Source organism: Protopterus annectens, chromosome 4.part0, assembly GCF_019279795.1.
Source record: "Protopterus annectens isolate FY-2018-M chromosome 4.part0, PAN1.0, whole genome shotgun sequence".
Lineage (NCBI taxonomy): Eukaryota > Metazoa > Chordata > Ceratodontiformes > Protopteridae > Protopterus > Protopterus annectens.
This window is the reverse complement of record NC_056733.1, coordinates 473,017,713-473,042,442: the sequence shown is the minus strand read 5'-3', so window position 1 is coordinate 473,042,442 and position 24,730 is coordinate 473,017,713. Positions and strand designations below refer to the sequence as shown.

The 24,730-nt window shown below is 39.9% G+C and overlaps 1 protein-coding gene across 1 annotated transcript in view; it reads right to left on the bottom strand.

The window, feature by feature from the left end:
- The window catches only part of SSH1 (slingshot protein phosphatase 1), a 1,317,746-nt gene that overhangs the window by 983,920 nt on the left and 309,096 nt on the right, over positions 1 to 24,730 (bottom strand). The gene's annotated exons all lie outside the window — the stretch shown is intronic.

The window sequence follows — 24,730 nt, the reverse complement described above, 5'->3', positions numbered from 1 at the left end:
CATGTTACAGATGCTGATTTAGTGACATACACTTACAATCAGAAGGGAATCAAAAATGCAGCCCCGAGTACCCCTAGAGAGCTCTAGCCCATGTCTTACAAATTGTTGTAGTCATGCCACATCATAAGAGGATATGCAACCATATATGAAGATGTGAGCGCTATCAAGTAAATGCATAAGTCTGCTATATGGGGAAAACATTGGCTAGTTTTGTTCTGTTAAACGGGCACTTATTTTAAACTATTCAGTTATGGTTGTTTTCATTACTTTTTTTGCACAGGTGTCCCCCTGGTGGTGACGTGTTCACACCACCACCAGGGGTGAGGTTAGACCAAAATAAAGAGAATGCTGTTGTTGCCTGAATGCTGGCTGGCAGGAGCACAAAGCCCTCATGGTTGCCTGGTCAATGGCTGCCCTCAGGCAGGGTAGTGTTTCATTGAAGACTTGATGGTTGGCAGGCACAGAGCAAAACCACTATACAGCCTTCTCAACTGCCATCCATCTATAATAGATACTTAAAAAAAAAAACAACACACAAGGTAGTTAGGGTTTCACTCCTATCTTCAGCATCATGCAGATCTCATTATACGTTTTATGTCTGCACATTACCTCTCATTCTCATAATCCTCCAAACACTAAGCACTACAATGTGTTACAAAGTGTGTAGTGCAAAGCTACTGTCATGTCTGCTTAAAACTTAACTTTCTTCTATAATATATGTATGTGTGTGTGTGTGTGTGTGTGTGTGTGTGATTACACATTCTTCACTCACTGTGTTTTATCTTTTCACAACAATAGGGTAAACTCTCTAAACAGCAAACACAAGCTGACATGACTATGAATGCCACTGATGCACATTACTACAAATCAATATACCTGCAATTTACATTAAAAAATGCAGAATAAAATTATTCTACAGCAACATATTCTCCTATTGTTATACTCTTTTATATCAAGAAAGAGTTGAAGTTACTGTGCTGCGCTTTTTTTAGGGGGGAGTTAAACATGTAGTTTTTCTGTATACCACATCACGGCTAGCCACTCGGCTGTAAAAACATGACATCCCGATCCCGTGTCTTCTTCTTCTTTCGGCTTTTAAAAATTGGAAAAGGAGGTTGATGACTATGTAGTTTTCCTGTGTAACAGTTTACTGTATGAATACTGTAGCACTGTGTATAGTTACAAAATATGGAAAGTATACAGTGACATTATTTAAATAGCACAGGCAAATAAGTAGCAGTAATTAGCTTTTATACAAAATGATTGTGCTACCAGAATCCTCTGCTTTACAGCATTTAATGGTCTTAGGCTTCAGAACACAGAATATGTGGAGTGCAGACAGGGAAGGTGCAGCAAGACAAAGGCACCATAGAAATCAGGAATACAATTCTGCATTGAGTATATTTTTAAATTAACTTTTGGTTTATACATTTTATCCCCCCAGCCCTGATTCAACCTACTGCTGCCCTTCTGCTTACTGTATTGCTCACAGCTAGTCTCTTTCAAGGAACATCTACAACTGTTTTCCAGACAATCCCAGATATGTTTCTTTACTAGGGGAGCTTTCCCAACTTATTGGGGGATAAAAGCCTTGCAAACTAGAGACCAAAGTAAAGACCCTGTGGGGAGCAGTAGATAGTAGATGAGATGCTCTGCAACAGACTGGTCAATTTCCTTAATATAGAGGGCAACATGAAATGACATCAGCACAAATAGTGTAAGCACCCACCATGTGCAGGGCACTATACTACTCCCCCGTACAATGGCAAGTCCTCCCATACTTTACTCTCAGGATAAGAAAGCTTAACTATCAGGTGATGTTCCCAATAATTTAAATACATTCTCAGATTCAGGTCGCTACCAGCACAGAGTCCCAATAATTCAAATATATTCTCAGATTCAGGTCACTACAAGCACAGATGGATGCTTTGCCTCTTCATCAACAGAACAGCCTTTTTGTGCCTCTTACTTAAAAAATGTCTGTACAGCTTTCAAAATGTATTCAGACTTTGGCAAACATTTGTTTCCTCCAGAAAAATGATGGCTTGTTAAGTTTTAAAAATTAAATATAAATAAGCTGTCATACAGAAAGTAATCCAACAATGAAGAGAGTTTATGTAAGCAAATTTACAGATCAAGTCTACCATCTAGAATATCAGGGCAAAAACTCAGACATAAAACTAAAAAAAACTCCTCTGGTTAGTAAATCCAGGTTATGAAAATCCAAAAAAAGTAGAACGTAAAGCTGTTGCATATTTTTGTGCTATTCAGGAGCAAAGGGAAAGAAAGTCTTTTACAGGGCAAAAGACATTAGTTACCTTCAATACCGTGCTCAGAAGCATAGTCAGGGTGGGGGTAAGGAACAATCAACCCCAGCGCAAAGTGTTAAAGGGATCGGTTGGCAGATGGTGATTGGTCTACAGTGCACTACTAACATTCAGAAATGAATGTCGGTATTGTATTTGTGGTCTAAACTGAAGTGCTTTAGCAGTATGTTTTGGCCATAAACTTCTCTACTTTCATTTTAAACGTCAGTAAGCAGTTTGCTATAGTTTAAAATAAGAGCTGAGGTCTTTTGTTTTGCTTCTCAACTTAAAGTTGAGAGGAGTGTCAGACTGAAGAATGGCACTGGATGCCAGAATAGTTAACAATGGACTTTCTACTCAAACATAAATTAAACCCTAATCAACTTTTCCAAGGGTCTCTACAAAAGTCCCACTAGCTCAGATCAAATTAAAAAACAAGGCATGGATAAAATAAGCCTATGGCAGGTACACTGCCAAGTACAAATAAACAGTTATGATCTTAACCAAAAACTAAAATCTAAAACAAAGTTTAAAAACCTAAGAAGTATCCAGCAGTAAACCTGCATTAATAAAGCATTTAAGAAAACATGGCAAATAAGGTATGGAATCATGCAGTTCTAGTACATTAATTTTGCTGGACCATATACATTGAATAGCAGTTATAGCAACGATCTCTGTTGTCAGTGCGGTTTGTGGAGAATTAGTTTCTATGTACGTGGTCTATGGTGTATGGCATCAGTTTAGAGGGTCTGGGTAACTGGAAGTAGTGAATATATTCCTGTGTTCTTTGATCTGTGGCTGCAGTTCCGTTATACTGCTTTTTTCATTTTCATGGTCTTTGCTCTTTCTCATGTCTTCGCAGCCACAGAGTCAATTCATTCAAGTTACAGGAGTATGGGGGCAGTACCGCTCTCCAAAAGATTCAAGGGGTTAGCCCCTTAAAAACACTTCTTGTTTGTTTTGGTTGGGTTTTAGATGGTAATGGATTTCTAAATGTTCTGCTTACTACCCACTGTATTGGTTTCACTGGCAGTGGTTTCAAAAGTTCTCATTTTACTGACATGTACCCATAAAGGTCTACTACAGTTTAACACTGATGGCCAAAGGTAACTTGTACAGATGTCTAAACTAGTTATAATGATCCATAATCCTAACAAGAGTAAGACATCTAGAAAATGATAAACCAAGCCATTAGCATAAACTTTGGGTATCAAATTAGACCTAATCTAATCAATGCTGACCACTTGGGATTTATTAAAAAAAGGTTGCGCTAATGAGCCTGCTTTTTATCCTCACACGCATAAGGATATCTATAATCTCTACAGAAACTTGTAGACCAGAATCACAAAACCCTGTTAAGACCACATTGAAAAGATCCTGAAATGGAAAGTACTATAACACAGAAATCAAATACTTGATTTATTTCACTTATAAGAATAAAACTTTACCAGCGGAGATCTCGTACACTGTTCCAGGAGTTCCCTGAAAAAAGATCCTAAAATGGAATACAGTATTACTTTTCTGGACTAGTTTAGAATAACAACTGTATAAATGGCTGTTCTCCCCAAGATAATGCTCTTTATTCAAACTTAACCCAAATACCCCTCTTAAATTGGCTAACTAAGCTGCAAATGCAAGGAGAATTCTGTGGAATGTTCACACTAAGAAAAAGTAGAGGAAAGCTAAAGACCCACTGAAACAGGACCTACGGAGATCACTCATTAACAATTCTACTGTTGGACCAGTTTGTGTACAATTTTATGTTGAAGACCGCTCTCAAACTTAAAATGTTTCCCACAGAAGAATACTTGCATCTAAATTGCTGAAAGATGACAGAATTGAAAAATCCCTTCTGAAAGTTTGTTGAAGTTTTAAGACCAGATTCACACACAAAACTGTGGACAAAATTTATCAGGTGTTTTTAATAGATTCCAATAACTGGGACAAAGGACAAAATTTTAGTACATGGCACACCTTTTCCCTGTTAACACATCCTTTGAAAAAAATTGGATGATGGAGAGATCTTTCTCATTTCCACTTCCCTTCACAATACCACCAGACTCCTGTAAAAGGCAAAATTCAGATATGCTGCCATAGACTTGTACTGCCATCAGTACTTAAAACATAGGTCTATCTACAACACCATCACACAAAAATGGTGAATAAAGCCTATCTACCTCCTTTCTTTATGCCATTCTCCATACTTAATGTATCTAATGTAAAATCAGTCCAAATCCAAAGTTTCATTTTCTACCCTTAGATTATAATCTGAACATAACCTATTCTTTTGTTTTCAGAATATATTTTATTAAATTGGAAAAAGTATACAACATTGCCACTACTGCATTTCATACACTTTACATTGGTTCATAAACAGCACTTCGCTAATGAGATTCACTACTGAGCATTTTCAAGAATGGAGTACCCCAATTCTGCTTGTTTTTATTTATTTTGGCCATTCTCTCTAAAGCTGCAGCTCAACTCATTTAATCTCTATGTTCTCTCTTTCGGCTTTTCCCGGTTAGGGGTCGCCACAGCGGAACTCCGGTCCGTTAATGATTGGCAGTAGATTTTTACGTGCTGGCTTGCCGGGCCTAACGCACAACCTTCAACGAAGGAATGCCCATTCACGCATGTCGCCACACAGAAGACGCTCTGAGAATCGAACGGGCAACGTCTAACTGTGAGGGGACAACGCTACCGCAGCAACACCACTACAGTCAACTCATTTAATCACTATAATGGTTTAAAATAGAAAAGGAAATTAGATAGGTTAGCTACCAAATGCTCTTTGATTGGATTCCTAGCATCAAAGGCAATGAAACAGCAGAACCTTAAATTTATATCAGAAAATATACTTTTAAATATCATGTTTCTCTTCTACTACATTTAAAAAGATGGAAAGCATCATTTACAGAAAAGTATATTTTAGGTCTGGTGTTATAGCAACATAACATGTTTATTTTTTGACTCAATTACACAGATGTCTTAAGCAAAATAGTTAATTATACTTTTATTTAAACTGGATTGATTTGAAAATATTGCAGATCCATCAGTTTCAAATAGCCATTCTGAATTGGATTTGCTCTTACCTACATTGGACCATACCATTGCAATAATTTCATGTTATTTTTTCCTAAACATTTCAGTACAAGACCCTTTAATAATTGACTATATTGTACAAATGATGAACCTTTCAGACACTATGGAGCCCATACCCAAGCATGCAAATAAGTACCTCAGCCTGCCTAACTATCTTTCACATTGGAGCAAAGGTATCCCCGTTGATGTCATAGGTTCATACTAGGCTATCTGCCATAGGCATTTATAAGCCTAGCCAGAATGTGTTTGGCTTTAGTCACCCATTTTAAATTTATTTTGCTATGCCCTTTTTCGAAGTTAGTATACTGTGCCTCTGTCTAACAGTGACACAGAAGTGATACCCGGGGTAAACCTACGATCTCCCATCCACTCATCTAGATTCCTCTTGAAGAGAGTCAATGAGGGACTCTGCCTAACCTGGACTGGGATTTTATTCCAGAGTGAAGGGAGCCTCTGGGTTATGAATCTGTCCCTCCTGCATGTCCTATTTATTTCAGTGCTGAGGTTCAAGTCTCTCGAGCATGTAGCTCGATGGGATTTGGATTTTCTGAGGTGCAGCATGTCCATTAATTCCAGGTTGGACATGGCTTTATACGTCAGGCACAGATCGCCTCTGAACAGGCGGTATGCCACTGAGTAGAGCTGGAGTTTCTTTAACCGGGCAGCATATGGCATCTGTTTGAGACCTTTTATCCTCTTGGTGAGGTACTTTTGGGGTCTTTCCAGTTGCTGCAGGTGTCTGGTAAGGTACATCCCAAAAGGGGCATTGTACTCAATTATGGGCCTGATGAGGGATGAGTAAAGAGGCACGATGACCTCCCCTGATCTAGATGTGAATCCTTTCATGATTAGGTGGGCTATATAAAATGTTTTTCTAACCACTTTGGCCACGTGGTTGTCAAATGAGAGATTGCTATCAACTTGGGTCCCCAGGTCCCTAATTACGTCTTCTGTACTTAATGGATTACCACCTATGTGGTAATTTGTGGGCACTTTGTTTTTGCCAAAGGGGATGACTATACACTTTTTGGCATTTAGCTTGAGGCCATGGCTCTGGCACCAGTTGTCTGTTTCTATGAGGCCCTTTTGGAGGATGCTTGTGTCGGCTGGAGAGACTATTATGGCATCCAGTTTGCAGTCATCTGCGAACTTGGTCAGCCACAGTCCTTCCGTGTTGGCCTGTACCTCCAAGAAATATATACCGAACAAGAGAGGTCCCAGGACTGAGCCTTGTGAGACACCACTTGTAACTGGTTTGGAGTCTGACATGGCTCCAGCAATTCTAACCATGTGGGTTCTGTCCTTGAGCCAGTTTGCAATCCATCTAGTGACATAGGGGTTTATATTTAAGCTGGTGAGCTTATCTATAATGCCCGAGTGGGGTATTGTATTGAAGGCTTTTGCGAGGTCCAAGTAGGCTGTGTGGACCACCTTCCCCTCGTCAACGTGACCGTTTCAAAGAAATCAACCAGGTTTAATAGGCAGGATCTGTCCTTAAAGCTGAACTGGGTAGGATCCAGTGTCTGTAGGTCCCCAATATCTTTATTTATGAGGTCCATGATGATCCTTTCCATAGCTTTGCAGACCAAGCTAGTCAGGCTTATGGGGCGATAGTTTCCAGGATCCGTTGAGGCACCACCTTTATGGAGAGGGACCACTGTTGCTGTATGCCACTCTTTGGGCACATATCCTGTAGTAAGGCTGAGATTGAACAGTAGTTTTATGTTTTAGTCATTGTGGTGTCAGCAGCCAGCAAGAAAGAACTAGCAGAATAGAGCTCCACTGTTTACCCTGCGAACAAGGAAGGCATTGGGCAGACACAAGAAGTGCATTTATGCCTCAGCTACTTTTACACAGAGCATTAAATTACTTGGCACATTTTGTAGGTCTGTACTGCAGAGGGACCTTGGTTAAAGAACATACCAACTCTCTGACAGAGTCCTTTTTAAAGGAGGACCACAAGAAGTATCTCCCCAATTGGCCACTCTTTCCTATGGCTCTAATTCCTTGATGAAGCTAATCTCTAATGCTGCAGAAGGAGCCTCTCAAGCAGCCAGAACAGGCATAGCCCTTAGAAGACATGCCTGGATGAGTCTTTGTGGGTTTGCAGAACCCTTTAAGACATCCTTCATAAATACCCCTTTTGATGGTTCTTCCCTTTTTCGACCATTAGTCAAAGAAATTCTTACTCGCAGTGAGCAGAGGACTTCTCTGTTGTAGAGATCAAATTTTCTTCCCCTCAACAGACCTTTTCAAGGAACAAATGGAGTGGGAAAATGGAGTGGTCCAGGAAATCTCAAAGTCCTTTCCTGGATTTCCAAGAAGATTCCTCTTCTAGAGGAAGAGGATTTCATGGCAGATGCTACCCTAGAGGCAGAGGGGATCTGCAGAATCAGGACTTCAGAGAACCTTTCTCTGACAGGCCTTACCAGCACTCCTGAAGCATTGCCTGACTGTCCTACTCTGGAGGCAGTTGGGGCACATTATCATTGCACCTAGATGCCATACAAATCTAACAAATGACAACTGAATGCTAAACATAATTTCCAGAAGTCACTATATTCCCTTTTCTCTTCCACCTTCAAGCCGCAGGAGGAGTCTCCCCAATGTGCAGTCCAGTCAGAGGGAGAACGCCATTCAACAGGTTCAGAAACTTCTAGGAAAGGTCATCCAAAGGGTCCTCACCAAGCAACAAGGGTGTAGAACCTATTCATGCTTCTTTTTGGTGCCAGAAAAAAGACAGGGAACCTGGGACCAATCTTAGATCTGTGCAATCTGAAGCTATTTATCAAGAAGTCAAAGTTCCACATGGTTACGGTTCACTCCAGACTGCCACTGTAGATCAAGGCCATAAACAACTTTACAACAAAAGGAAGAAAATATTGCAAAAAATAGGAAAATCCCAGGATGCAAAAAACTCCCTTACCAGCCTCAGTAAGAAGTTGAGATCCCTCATAAAATCCTCTAAAGCTGGTTATGAAAATAAAACTGCCAAAGGTTCCAAAGACAACCACAAAGCATTCTACAGCTATGTCAAGAATCTAAATGGCAATGCTCAGATCTGCTCTGAGCTATAACAGAATGGCATTAAGTATATTGCCAATATTCTGGCAGATCGATTCAGTACAAACTTCACCCCCCTCTCACCCACTAAAGGGCCCATCTCAATATCGAAAGATTGCCAAATTCCGGTAATAATGGCCACACCGGTAAAAAACACACTCTCCAAAGATAAGAATACAGCATCCATGGGACTAGACAACATTCCAGGCTGTGTACTACATGAACTACAAAATGAACTGGCACCTCACCTAAGTGTCATGTTTAATCATAGCCTCCCCTCAGACTTCGTGCCCACTGAATGGCACACAGCTACAGTTATCCCACTCCACAAGGAGGGATCCACCTTGGATCCCAGCAACTACCACCCCATCAGTCTGACGAGCCTGATCTGCAAGGTCATGGAACGTATTATCATGGAACTTATAAACAAAGACATTGGCAACCTTCAAACACTTGACCCCAAGCAGTTTGGGTTTGTGAAGGGCCGATCTTGTCTCCTGAACCGGATTGACTTCTTTGAATCAGTCTCCAGAGCCGTGGACAAGGGTAAGGTGGTCCACACAGCCTATCTTGACCTCGCCAAGGCCTTCAACACCATCCCCCACTCTGGAATCATAGATAAACTTACTAAGCTGGGCATTAATCCCTACGTCACTTGATGGGTTGCCAACCTGCTTACTGACAGAACGCACACTGTAAAAGTAGCCGACTCCAAATCCAGCTCCAGACAAGTGACAAGTGGAGAACCTCAGGGTTCAGTCCTGGGACCGCTCTTGTTTGGCATCTACTTCTCTGAAGTACAGGCCAACACTAAGGGACTCTGGCTAACAAAGATTGCAGATGACTGCAAACTGGGAGCCATTACTGAATCCCCAAATGATGTGGATATTCTACAAAAAGGCCTTAGAGAAACAGATGCTTGGTGCCACAGCCATGGGCTGAAGCTCAATGCCAAAAAACGTATAGCTATCCCCTTTGGGGAAAAAACATGTACCCATGAATTACCACATAGGTGGCAGTACACTAAACACCGAAAGTGGTCTCACCTTCGATAACCACATGGCCACAACAGTCAGGAAATCCTTTCATGTGGCACACCTCATCATTAAGGGTTTTTCATCCAGAAAAAAGGAGGTCATTGTCCCACTGTACTCATCTCTCATTAGACCCATTGTAGAATACAACACCCCATTTGGTATGTACCTCTCAAGCAATTGCAACAACTGGAAAGGCCACAGAAATACCTCACTAAAAGAATCACAAGCCTAAAGCAGATGCCCTATGCTGACCATCTAAAAAACTCCACCTATACTCTGTCGCATATCATCTACTCAGAGGCGATCTCTGCTTAACATACAAGGCCATGTCAAACCCAGAGCTGTTGGACATGCTACACTTAAATAAATCCCAATCCCTCAAGAGACACGCGCTCCAGGGATCTAAACCTTGTCATCACAATGAACAAAAAATGCTGGAGGGATAGGTTCCTGACCAAGAGACTCCCCAGACTCTGAAATAAACTGCCCACACATGTCAAGCAGAGCGCCTCTTTGGCCCTCTTCAAAAGGAACTTTAATGACTGGATGGGAGATAGGAAATTCACCTCGGGGATCACGTCAGTCGCCCTCTTAGACAGGGGTCCAGGGAAGTAAATACTGTGGGAAGAAATAGTCAGGGAATTGTTATGGCTAGGCTTGTATAGGCCCTAGGGCCGATAGCCTAGTACCAACCTATGAACCTAAATACAAAGAAATGGTCACATTTTGAATGATCTCATTTTATACTTATCAAAATTGTGTTTTTCTTAGTATTTTAAACTACAAGAAATATACTTTTACTGAAAAAATAAAGATATTTTTTCCCAACCCACTGTCTACTGACCATCAGTTCAGGTCCACCACTGACCAAAGCCTTGAACATCCATGTGTGGGTGAGGAGAAATCTGGGAACCATCACAAAAATAGAGGGTTTTTTGCAATAGGTCCCTAAGACGCTGTCCATGCTCAGTTTACAAATAATTAGTGGGAAGTACAACAGACGTTAGTGCTGTCCTTTACTTATGCAAGAGATGTAAGCCAGCAGGACAGTGCCATCCACCAGGACAGTGCCATCCACCAATCGGTGAGCACCACAGGCAGTTTTCTACAGAGTCTACCAGGAGAAATGATGACTTGCATGTGCACCCCCAAGCAAATCTAACCCCCCCCCCCAAGAGTGGCACACATGTTCTGCCTCTTCATTACACTCTCCAGCTGCCATCTCAGTCTGGTCTATGTTTACAGATCGAACAGCATATTTATCAAATTACCATTTATCGTACACATACCATCAAAATTTCCGTTCATCGAAAGGCCATATGATCGTAAATAATTTCATTAAATGATCACAGCTGGCCAACAAACAAAATGCATAGCCAGCCTTAGGCATAGGCCAACTAGGCAGCTGCCTAGGGCACCACTCTAGCAGGAGCGTCTTTCCAGTAAACCAGATGGTGTAACTAGCCCAGGATGGGGTCACCAGGTGGTGTGAGGGGGCGCTGTGGAACCCTTTTGCCTAGGGCACCACTTGACCCAAGACCGACCTTGACAAAATGGAACGTAGTACATACTTACCGGTATGGTAGGGTTAAAAACTAAATTACTCCAGCCAAGCTGGGACTTCCAATGAGTGACCTCTCAAACCTCTTGAATCAGAGGCACATGGGATATATGCAAATGACCCTTATGAACACCAGGTGTTTCAGCTAATTGGGGATTCTGAATGCCCATGACTTTTTTTGTTGTTTTAATGGACAATTTCAGGCCAATAAAGCCAAACCTCACTAGCTGTGGATATGCATATTTTGGCCTTGTTATGACCTCATCAGCACAGCACAAGCAAAGTGTTTGACTACGCATAAAAACACATGGCTGTTATACCCAGCTGATGTCCATTATCATTAGTGTGACTGAAAAATATCCCAAATAAACTAAAACAATGAATAAAAAGGTCACACAGAAAAAAAACAAATCAGTAAAAACTAAATTAAGACTCCAGTCAAGCTGGAACTTCCAATGAATGGCCTCTCAAACCTCTAGAATCAGAGGCACATGGGATATATTTTGCAGTCACCCTAATGATAATGGACTTCAGCTGGGTATAACAGCCCTGTGTTTTTTATGTTTAGTCAAACACTATGCTTGTTCTGTGGTGAAGTCACAACAAGGCTGAAATATGTATATCTACAGCTAGTGGGTTTTATCTTATTGGCCTGAAATTGTCCATTAAAACGATGAAACAAGTCATGGGCATTCAGAATTGCCAATTAGGTGAAACACCTGGTGTTTATAAGGGTCATTTGCATATATCCCATGTGCCGCTGATTCAAGAGGTTTGAGAGGTCACTCATTGGAAGTTCCAGCTTGGCTGGAGTCTTCATTTAGTTTTTACTGATTGGTTTTTCTGTGTGACCTTCACACTCATTGTTTTGGTATGGTAGGGATAAGGAAATCTACCCTTTCCCCACTGTAATGTGATGTTGAAGTTGAGAGATATAATAATGGGATGTTGAAGTTGGGAGATATAATTAATGTGGGGTGGGGGGGCACAGCCACCACTTGAGGAATCAGTGAACACTGGACCGTCCTCATCTAGGGGGCTGTGCCCCCACATCCCCCTAATTATATATACCAATTCAGAGATCACACTACAGTGGGGAAAGGGCAGATTTACTTATCCCTACCATACCAATAAGTATGCACTATGTTCCGTTTTGTGTATGTTGGCCAACTATGATTGTTTGATGAAATTATCTACGATCATACTGCCTTTCGATGAACGAAGTTTCAACAGTATGTGTCCGATGAATTGCCGTTCGATCAGTAAACATAGACCCATCTCAGTCAGATATCCAAGCTGTTACTAAAACTCAAGTAATCTGGGTGATAATCAGGGCTTTGTCCCTCTATTTCACTAGGGATGGCTAAGAAAATTTAGGTTTCATGCTACAGCAATATAAAACAAGTATCTTATATGTGCTCAGCAAGTCACGCAGAACACATGCCATACAGTTGTAATGAACTTAGTAGCATAAAACCAAGCAACCCAATTGCTAAGTAAGCAAAATTACATGGAACTTTATAAAAATATTATGTTTATATATGCAATATCTAAAATCTGACTGGTTAAAAGGCTAAAAAAAGATGTGATCACCATTTATTGCAGACACTTTGGTGATGTGAAAGTAAAACCCTACTTGGACAAATATGATATGTATATATCCTAAGATCAGTATTTTTAGGGAGTAGTTATATGCATATACTAAACTTTTTTACATAGAGGCTTTGCATAACATGGAGCTTATCTACCAGATCTTAGAAATAGTTTTATTAACTATAAGAATGATGTATTTAATGGCTGCAAAAATAGCAAATATTTCTCTGTTTTATAAGCTTGGCACTTTGACTTGATTTTTTAAAAAACATGTAGCTAATTATTTTCAGGCTACACCCTGCCATAACTAATTGAAAAAGTGAATAACCATCACTATAGGTTAATTAATTCCTAATTTCAATAATGCTTGTGGATATAAAGAATGTGTTTTTACTATTGTTCATTGAATCTGAAGAAGCGTGCCTTGTGGAAGCACGAAAGCGCTCATTCTGTCATTTTAAATAAAGAAGATTTTATTACGTGGTGGTGCTCTCCAGTTTGTACTACATTCTTCGTTTTTTTCTCTGGAAACACCTTTGAGGGTCAGGTTTGTTGCTGTTTTCGACCTTTTGGATTTTTGCTGTGCCTATTCCTGACTCTACATGATGGATACCTCAGCCGTTGAACTCGACTACAATCCGGAGAGGAGCTATTCAAAGTGGAACAGTTTATGTGATAAAAAAGCTAACCCTCTATTGACTTTTGAACTGAGTATGGATGTGACATCTAATGAAACAGGTACTGTCAATTTGCTGTCGGAGTTTAACTCTGCATTTAAAGAACTTGAAAATAATTTGTACAGACAGTTTCGTTTAGTATGGCAAAGACGCCATTTAGAGGCATGTCTGCATTTCAAAATTGTTCCGAGAGGGATGAGAGTACTATGTATGCCATCCTACGGAGACTCTCATCCGGAACTTTTGAAAAACTGGCAGAAACTCAACTTAGAGCTGAGCTTTAACTATATAAAGCTACTTATAGACTACTTTCTCCCAATAGAGAATGCTTTAATGGAGAAGAATGACAGTCTATACAAAGAAATAGTGAAAAAGTTTAAAGGGGAAATTTTCAACAACAGACTTGACAACTTGTTAAGTCAAATAAGTGCGTATGAGGAGAGACTCCAAGTAATTAAGTTACGCAAACTTCAGAGAGACTATAATGATTTCATGAATGGCCAGGTCTTTGTATGGGCGAGACAAGATCGTGACAATCTACAACAACGAACTGTAAGGGTAACATCGGACATACATAGAGATGTCTCTGTGGTTGACAGAGATATTGCCCCTTTAATTACACCTATTCCACAGGATGACATCATGCCGACACTAACCGGAAGTCTTAGACAAGTCTCGCAGGGATTCCAAGATACTCCACCACCCAATCAATTGGCTCTGCAGCAGCAGGTGGATCTGGGAGCGAGACCGAAGCTTCAACAGACCAACATTGAGTCTTTTTTGCCATTACCGGTGCGTGCAAGACGGGTTTCAAGAGGAAGATCGGAAAGTCGCACAAGAAGGAAAAGGAAGTTTTCAGGAGAACCACAACACAAGAGGGGACGACAGAAGGACTAAATGATTTGGTCTACAATTTATCGGATTTAACTTTGAATAATGTGGATATTTCTCTGTTGAACAAAGGCCTAAGTTATATACCGGCACAAATAAGTAAGATTTCTGATTTGTTAACAGATTTAAGAGCATTTGCTCGTAAAATTGCGCTGAAATTATCTTTTAAAAATGTTAAAAATGTAAATAATGCTTCAAGTCAGGATATAGCCTCTAATACTCGATATATGTCTGAAGGTTTTAAAAGGAAAAGCCTGTATACACCAGTGTTTCATCCGTGTATTGATGCATTTATTAAATTGTGTGAAAATGATTTATATAAACATTATAGTCAGTATAATAAGGGTACATTACATTTATTCCATAATTTATTGCAGGAAGAATGGAACTCGTTGAATCGTATAACTGAGAATAATAATGTGGTGGTTAGACCAGTAGATAAGGGTGGGGGTTTAGTGTTACTGAACAGAAAGGACTATTGCATGTATATGGAACTTCTTCTTAAAGATAACATTACCTATAAACTGATAGATGAAGTAACTGTTCAAGGCTTGATTTTTCAGGTACATCAAGAATTGAATGAACTTTTATTATGTAGACAAATCAGTTATGATTTTTATCTTTTCTTATTGATTGAACATCCTACTATACCTTATTTAAAAGGTCTTCCAAAAATGCACAAGGGACAGATACCTCCTCCTATGCGTCCCATTGTGGTTGGACACAACTGGGTAACTGAAAATCTTTCTATATTCTTGGAGAAGAAATTAAGACCATTAGTATCATCAGTACCCACAATTCTAAGAGATTCATATCAATTGATTGACTATATTAAGAAATTAGATTTTAAGGTCACAGAAACACATCTCCTAGTCACATTAGACGTTAAGAGTCTATTTACTGTAATTCCGAATCTGTATGGTATGGAAGCCATTAGATCCATATTAAACAAGGAAGGTAGTTTCACTAATAGTGAACAAATTCTAATTAATACACTACTGGAAATTGTTCTGACTAAGAATGTTATGATGTTTGATGAACACTTTTATATACAACAGTGGGGGGTGGCCATGGGCACCCCCTGCGCCAACACATATGCAAATCTTGTTGTATATAATTGGGAGACTACAAATCTTTTTACACACCCTGGTTATAAGAAGATACTCTTTATCACAGATTTGTAGATGATATACTTCTATTATGGGATGGAACCATACAGGAATTGAAAAGTTTTATAGTAGATTTAGAGATGACTACAGACTTTTTAAAGTTCTCAATTGGATACTCTCTCTCAGAAATTGATTTTTTGGATCTAAAAATTAAGAAGGATGGACAAGGGGGATTAGAGACATCTTTATTCAGGAAAGCATGCTGGAGAAATAACTTGTTGCAATATGACAGCATGCACCCTAGATTCATTTTTAAAAATATAGTAAAGAGTCAATATGTAAGGAGTAGATAGAATATGTCAAGATTTCAATGTCAGGCATCGTGAATTTGACATATTAGAAAAGATGTTTCAGGATAGGAAATATAACCCAGACATGGTCAGAAATATTAAAGATTCGTTTATACAAGAGAAAGATATATCTAAGGGACAAAAATACTCTAGTCATTCTAATATAGGAAGGACTTGGAATTTTTCATCTAGAAGTAACTATATAAACCCTTCAAAAATAAATTCAGACTATGTTAGATGTATTATTACATATACAAGTGATAATAAATATATAACAGAAGTTATTTCAAGAACTGGCCTATCCTGACAACAAATGAAGATATCAAACAATTGGTTGGTGTAAGACCAATTTTGTTTATAAGAATTCAAAGAACCTGAAACGGATATTATGTGACAAAAACTGCACAGATCATTGACACCCTATAATCCATTCAAGAATAACATAAGAGGAACCCACTCTTGTGGGAAGTGTAGTTCATGTGAGTGGATATCTAAGGATAAGACATTCTTCCACTCTGAGCTATTATTTAACTTTGAATTTAAGTGCACTGCAAATTGCGAGGATAGCAATGTCATATACCTGGCCACCTGTGAGTCATGCCCGGCTTTTTATATAGGCATGACCACAAGGAGGCTCAGGGATAGGATACAAGAACATATTTATGCCATCAAAAAAGCTGACAAAAAGAATGCGTTAGCCAAACATATTGTAGACTATCCAGAACATAAGTTTCTCTTTAGAGTTTTACAAAAGAAAGGAATGAATACTAGAAAAGGTGACAACTTTAATGACCTTGAGAACTTAGAATTAAATTGGATCTTTAAATTTAGAGCTCAAAGTCCTCCAGGTTTGAATGTATATGTGAGTATTAGATCACACTTGAAAAGACGAAAGTATTAATATAAAATGAAATGTTTGTCTATTGTATATGGTCCTTTCAGTCTTATTATTCAGTTTTTAGTTCTGCATTCAGCATTACACTTCACATTGTATGAAGAACTCCCTTTTTTTTGAATTCATATGAATATATATTTATTTATTTATTTAGTTATTTATCTGTTCATTGTTATTATATGTTGTATAGATGATAGTTTAGCACATATTTATATAAAAAAGCATCTTTATATGGGATTGTTATGAATTGTTTTAGTATAGAGGTTGTGAATGGAATGATGGTGTTTAACATGTAACTAGCTATAGTTCTTTCGTTAGATGTGTATATAGGCTGCAATATGATATGTATATATCCTAAGATCAGTATTTTTAGGGAGTAGTTATATGCATATACTAAACTTTTTTACATAGAGGCTTTGCATAACATGGAGCTTATCTACCAGATCTTAGAAATAGTTTTATTAACTATAAGAATGATGTATTTAATGGCTGCAAAAATAGCAAATATTTCTCTGTTTTATAAGCTTGGCACTTTGACTTGATTTTTTAAAAAACATGTAGCTAATTATTTTCAGGCTACACCCTGCCATAACTAATTGAAAAAGTGAATAACCATCACTATAGGTTAATTAATTCCTAATTTCAATAATGCTTGTGGATATAAAGAATGTGTTTTTACTATTGTTCATTGAATCTGAAGAAGCGTGCCTTGTGGAAGCACGCCAAAGCGCCATTCTGTCATTTTGCAGTCACCCTAATGATAATGGACTTCAGCTGGGTATAACAGCCCTGTGTTTTTATGTTTAGTCAAACACTATGCTTGTTCTGTGGTGAAGTCACAACAAGGCTGAAATATGTATATCTACAGCTAGTGGGTTTTATCTTATTGGCCTGAAATTGTCCAATTGCCAATTAGGTGAAACACCTGGTGTTTATAAGGGTCATTTGCATATATCCCATGTGCGCTGATTCCAGTTTGTCACTATGAAGTTCCAAGTCTTCATTTTTACTGATTTTTCTGTGTGACCTTCACACTCTTTGGTATGGTCAGGAAATCTACCCTTTCCCCACTGTAATGTGATGTTGAAGTTGAGAGATATAATAATGGGATGTTGAAGTTGGGAGATATAATTAATGTGCACTATGTTCCGTTTTGTGTATGTTGGCCAACTATGATTGTTTGATGAAATTATCTACGATCATACAGTTTCAACAGTATGTGGATCAGTAAACATAGACCCATCTCAGTCAGATATCCAAGCTGTTACTAAAACTCAAGTAATCTGGGTGATAATCAGGGCTTTGTCCCTCTATTTCACTAGGGATGGCTAAGAAAATTTAGGTTTCATGCTACAGCAATATAAAACAAGTATCTTATATGTGCTCAGCAAGTATGAACTTAGTAGCATAAAACCAAGCAACCCAATTGCTAAGTAAGCAAAATTACATGGAACTTTATAAAAATATTATGTTTATATATGCAATATCTAAAATCTGACTGGTTAAAAGGCTAAAAAAAGATGTGATCACCATTTATTGCAGACACTTTGGTGATGTGAAAGTAAAACCCTACTTGGACAAAGGCTTAGGCTGTAGATGAACTCCCCCACACACAAGCTTTTGGAAGGCATTTTATTATAGACTCCTGTAAGTCTGGTTACAGTATATAATAATATCACAACAACAAAATGAAAGGCATACGAAAATCCATTGAGTTAATCATACTGTTATTTAATATACAGCTTCTCAAAGCTATTTTTATTATAGAAAGTACCAACAAAAATTGTAAATATGGGACAACATGCAACACAAACTAAAAACCGAGAACCTGCTCATGTATGTAAGAAATAAATAGTATTACTCAGTTATGCACTTTCCATAGGTTCATAGGTAGGTACTAGGCTATTGGCCCAAGGTCTGAAGTAACCAACAAGGTTCCCTGGCTTATGCCATCCAAGAAAGTTATTTCTCTGTCCCACTGTCGAGCAGAGCCACAGAAGTGATCCCCGGGGTGTATTTCCTATTTCCCATCTACTCATCAAGATTTTTCTTGAAGAGTGCTAATGAGGAACTTTGCTTGACATAGATGAGTAGCTTGTTCCAGAGTATGGGAAGTCTCTGGGACAGGAATCTATCCCTCCAGCATGTCCTGTTTATTGTGGTGACAAGGTTTTGGTCCCTAGAGCATGTAGCTCAGATGGATTGGGATTTCTTTAGGTGTAGCATGTCCAACAGCTCTGGGTTTGACACAAACTTTATATGTTAGTAGGCGATATGCTACGGAGTAAAGCTGGAGTTTTTGAGACGGTCAGTGTAGGGCATCTGCTTTAGGCCAGTTATCCTCTTTGTGAGGTACTTCTGTGGCCTTTCCAGCTGCTGCAGATGTCTTGTGAGGTACATTCCAAAAGGGGCATTGTACTCTATAATGGGTCTAATGAGTGTCGAGTAGAGGGGAACAATGACCTCTTTTTTTCCTGGATGAGAACCCTTTTGTGATGAGGCATGTCGTGTAGAAGGACTTCCTGACTACTGTGGTGATGTGATTATCAAAGCAGAGACTACTGTCCACCTGGATCACAAATTCTCATAACACATTCGGTATTAAAGTAGGCTGTGGCCTATGCAGTAGATCATGGGTACAGAGTTTTTACCAAGGGGGATGACAATGCACTTTTTGGCATTCAGCTTGAGGCCATGGTTCTGACACCAGGCATCTGTCTCAGTGAGGCCCTTTTGTAGGATGTCCACCTTGTTAGGAGTTTTGATTATGGCTCCTAGTTTGCAGTCATCTGCAAACTTTGTTAGCCAGAGGCCTTCTGTGTTAGCCTGTACTTCAGAGAAGTAGATACCAAACAGGAGAGGTCTCAGGACTGAACCCTGTGGTACTCCACTTGTCACTGGTTTGAAGTCAGATTTGGAGTCTGCAACTTTTACAGTGTGGGTTGAGCCAGTTGGCAACCCATCTTGTGAAGTAGGAATTAATACCTAGTTTAGCTATAATTCCAGAATGGGGGATGGTGTCGAAAGCCTTGGCTAGGTCAAGATAGGCTGTATGAACCACCTTACACTCGTCTACAGCTTTGGTGACTGCCTCAAAGAAGTCGACCAGGTTCAGGAGGCATTATCTGCCTTTCACAAACCCGAACTGGGTGGAGTCCAGAGTTTGGAGGTTACCAATGTCTTTGTTTATGAGTTCCATGATGATACGTTCCACTGCCTTGCAGACCAGGCTCATCAGGTTAATAGGGCAATAGTTCCCAGGATCAGTGGTGGCTCCCCCTTTGTGGAGCGGGATAACTATTATTGTGCGCCATTCAGTGGGCACAAAGCCTGATATGAGGCTATGATTGAACATGGTGCTTAGGTGGGGAGCCAGTTTGTTCTGAAGTTCATATAAAACACAGCCTGGGATGTTGTTTGGTCCCATGGATGCTGTGTTTTTGGCTTTAGAGAGAGTGCAGCTTTTACCTGCATAGTTGTGATTACAGGGACTCTGCATTCTTCCTGTATAGATATGGGCCCTTTAGGGGGTGAGGGGGGTAAAGTTAGCACTGAACCTATCTGCCAGGATGTTGGCAATATCAGTTGGTTCTGTAATTTTCGTGCCGTTGTGATGCAACTCAGAGCAGATTTAGGTGTTGCTATTGAGATTCTTGGCATAGCTATAGAATGCTTTGTGGTTGTCCTTGGAATCAGTGGTGACTTTATTTTCATATTTAGCAAGAGATCTCAGCTTCTTACTGAGGCTGACCAGGGAGCTCCTCCACTCACGGGATTTTACTCTCTTTTGCAACAGTTTCTTCCTTCTGTTGCACAGTTTGTTTATGGCAGGGGACCACCAGACTGGCTTCCTTTTTTTGGAGGATAGCATCTTGGTTCTGTTTGGGATAGCACAATCCATGCACTCGTGTAAGTGCTTATAGAGCATTTGTGTAGGATTCAGCAGTCGTAACTGTATTGTCCATCTGCATGGGTGTCATGAAGTTCACCACTTCTGTCTTAAGAAGCATGAAGTTGGCTTCGGAGAAATTTTTTACCGTGGTTTCCTTAATGGGGGGCGGGGGTGGGATGTGGATATCTATGGTGATTAGCTTATGGTCGGATCAGACCAACGAGGAGTTGACTTCAGGTGTGGAACACCGGTCACTCATGTTGGTAATGAATAGGTGTAGGATATTGTTGCCCCTGGTGGGGTTGTGGATAAGTTGATCCAGGGCATTGGAATTTATGAATTCCAGAAAGCGTTGAGCGAAGGAGTTGGTACATTCCGAATTAATGGTGGGGTAGCTGAAATCGCTCATTATTACGGTGTTTGGTTGAACCCTAATATTTTCCAGTACATCAAGAAAAGAGGAGTGGGAATCCTGGGGCATGGTGGGGGATCTGTAGCAAGCTACAATTTGGATTGCAGTTTTGCCCAGAGTTAGTTGCACTTTGATAACCTCAGATGCATTATGCTGAGAAACTAGCCTGGAAGTGTGGATATCTTTACTGAATATGGACACACCTCTGCCTTTGGTATTCCGGTCCAAATTACATGGCTGAAAAGTGTGGTATGAGTTATAACCTGGTACTGCAGGGGTGTTTTGTCCAAGCTCATTACTTTTCTTCAGAATAAACTCATTTGTACTTAGAGCAGTTTAACCACACAATCATGTTACCACCCTTTGAGCTAATCATGCTTGGCTAAAACTTAATAAATGTGTGAAAGACTTACTTTCATGTATAATAAGGACATCCAGTTCCACCACAATAGCCAATGTTTGACATATTAAAAACAACTATCTGAAAGGAAACAGGCGAAGATACTATATATGCACAAATAACGCCGTTTTAAGCATCAAAGTTTCAGCATGAGTTAGTCTGATGTCTTAATTTCCTTGACTCCCATAGTGTGCTTCCAACTACCCCTCTCAGACACTATCTCCATCACCTTTGGCTTTATCAACTGTTCTGCCTTCACTGCCCATATTTCTGTACCTTGCATCAGTACTGGCCACACTACAGTTTTGTACACCTTACTTTTCAGTTTCTTTGGCATTCTTATGCAACACACTATGCTTTATACTCTTTGCTAGTTGGGTAGAGCCCCTCTGATTCTAGCTTTGACATCCTCATTCAAACTTCCCTTCTCCCCAGTCAGATACCTGAAGCTGTTAATCTGTTCCATAATTTTCCCTTCTGTCTCAGATTTTCAGTTTTTTTTATGATTTCTCCCATTTGCTGCCATGGCATCTGTTGTCTGTACTCTGTTTCAGTCCATTTGCCCTCAGTTTTGCATTCCATTTCAATATCATTTGATGAAATTTTTGGTCAGAGACTGTTTGTAGTGTCATATTGTCTGCATACCGCAGCTTTGATTTGTTTGGTGATGCAGTCTGTCACCACTATGATGAGCGGTGGATTCAGAACTGAATCCTGATGCACTTCCATTCCCACAGGGAACCCTACTGTAAGTCCAAACTCTGTTCATACTTGTGTCACTGGGCCTTTGTACATAGCCTGCCTGCACTAATCCTACCAACGTTGAAAAAAAAATAAGCTGAACTCAATGTAAATGACAACAAGTCTGTACTTTAATTTAATATCTCTATGAACCACCACAACACATCAGAACCCACTAATAAAAGAACAGTCCATTAGCAAGTACATATAAATGATTATATTTAAAAAGCTTACAAGGGTACACAAACCTCTTTTCCAGTTCTTAAAAAAGCTTGCTAATACTGTGCCACTGCATGCCCCCCAGGCTACACCTTTCATTTGTTGATAATGATCATATAAAACAAACTACAAAAGATGCTGCATAATACATCTAGCAGGTAGCAAATCTCCTTGTTGTTTGGCTTCACAATATAGTAACTTGAGGAAGATGCAAATTTGATAGAAAACAGTAACAGTGACAAAGAAGAACGTACACAAGAGGATGCAATCCATAGAAATGGAATACAAGACCAGAAATAAATGTAAAAATGGAGGACAAGAAGGTTACAATGACAATGATCTCCAGCGACTTACTAAATATATTAAGTAATAACACATATAAAAATATAAAACCAAATCCAAAACTGCAAAAGGCAATTGCCACAGTATATATTTGTAACACAAAGGTACCACTCCGGGTGATTTACATACAAAAGTAAAAAATAGAACAAAAACAACTTTGCATGTGTCAGAAGGAGCAAGAAACAAAATCCAAAACCTACACTATAGTTAACCTCATCTCAGGTATTCCCTACACCATCAGCAAGGTATAGCACAGAAACAGTCCACCGACACTCAATTTTTTCATTCCCATTTACAACCAGATGTAGCTGTTATACCTGAAATGATACAAACTTAAAGACAGCATTTGATGTGCAAATCTGACAGAGCTAAAACTTTAAAAACTTTACAAAAACAACTTGTATATGAAATTTAACTACTTTGTCTGATACTTTGTCTGGAATATCTGAATGTATTATGAAAAGACTTACCAGTTCATAGGTTCATACTAGGCTATCTGCCCTGGGGCAATTTTAAGCCTAGCCCGATTCTGTATGGTTTACGCCACCCCTTGAATTGAGTATACTGTGCCCTTTTTAAGGTTTAGTTTACTGTGCCTCTGTCTAATAGTGACACGGGAGTAATCCCTGGGACAAACCTATGATCCCCCATCCACTTATCGAGATTCTTCTTGAAGAGATTCAGTGAGGTGTTCTGCCTCACATGAACTGGAATTCTATTCCAGAGCGAAGGGAGCCTCTGGGTTATGAACCTGTCCCTCCAGCAAGTTCTATTTATTTCTGTGCTGAGGTTCAAGTCCCTCGAGCGTGTGGCTCTAAGGGATTTAGATTTACTGAGGTGGAGCATGTCCATTAATTCTGGATTTGACATAGCTTTGTATGTCGGGCATAGATCGCCTCGAAGTAGGTGGTATGCAACTGAGTAGAGCTGGAGTTTTTTTAACCGAGCAGCATATGGCATCTGTTTGAGACCCTTGATCCTCTTGGTGAGATACTTTTGGGGTCTTTCTAATTGCTGCAGGTGTCGGGTAAGGTACATCCCAAAAGGGGCATTGTATTCTATGATGGGCCTGATGAGGGATGAATAAAGGGCACGATTACCTCTCTTGATCTAGATGTGAAACCCTTTGTGATGAGGTGGGCTATGTAGAAGGTCTTTCTAACCACTTTGGCAATGTGGTTTTCAAAGGAGAGATTGCTATCAACTTGGGTCCCCAGGTCCCTAATAACTTTCTCTGTACTTAATGGGTTTCCGCCTATGTGGTAATTTGTGGGCACATTGTTTTTGCCAAAGGGTATGACTATACATTTTTTGGCATTTAGCTTTAAACCATGGCGCTGGCACCAGTTATCTGTCTCTGTGAGATCTTTTTGAAGGATGTTTGTGTCAGCTGGAGAGTTGATTATGGCCCAGTTTGCAGTCATCTGCGAACTTGGTGAGCCATAGTCCTCCCACATTTGCCTGTACCTCGGAAAAGTATATACCGAACAAGAGTGGTCCCAGGACAGAACCCTGTGGGACACCACTTGTGACCGGTTTTCGAGTCTGACATGGCTCCAGCAACTCTCACTCTGTGGGTTCTGTCTTTGAGCCAGTTTGCGACCCATCTTGTGACATAGGGGTTTATATTTAAGCTGGATAGCTTATCTATGATGCCCGAGTGGGGTATTGTGTCAAATGCCTTTGCAAGGTCCAGCTAGGCTGTGTGGACTACCTTCCCTTCATCTATGGCTTTGGTGACTGTTTCAAATAAGTCAACCAGGTTCAAAAGGCAGGATCTGCCCTTGACAAAGCCGAACTGGGTAGGATCTAGTGTCTGTAGGTCCCCAATGTCTTTGTTTATGAACTCCATGATGATCCTCTCCATAGCCTTGCAGACTAAGCTAGTCAGGCTTATGGGGCGATAGTTTCCAGGGTCTGTAGAGGCTTCACCTTTGTGGAGTGGGACCACTGTTGCTGTATGCCATTCTGTGGGCACATATCCTGTAGTGAGGCTGAGATTGTATAGCTGTTTGATTTGAGGGATTAGTTCCTCTTGTAGTTCATGTAGGATGCAACCTGGGACGCCATCTGGTCCCATGGAAGCAGTGTTTTTTGCTTTGGAGAGGGCAGCCTTCACCTGAGCATCTGAGATGTTTGG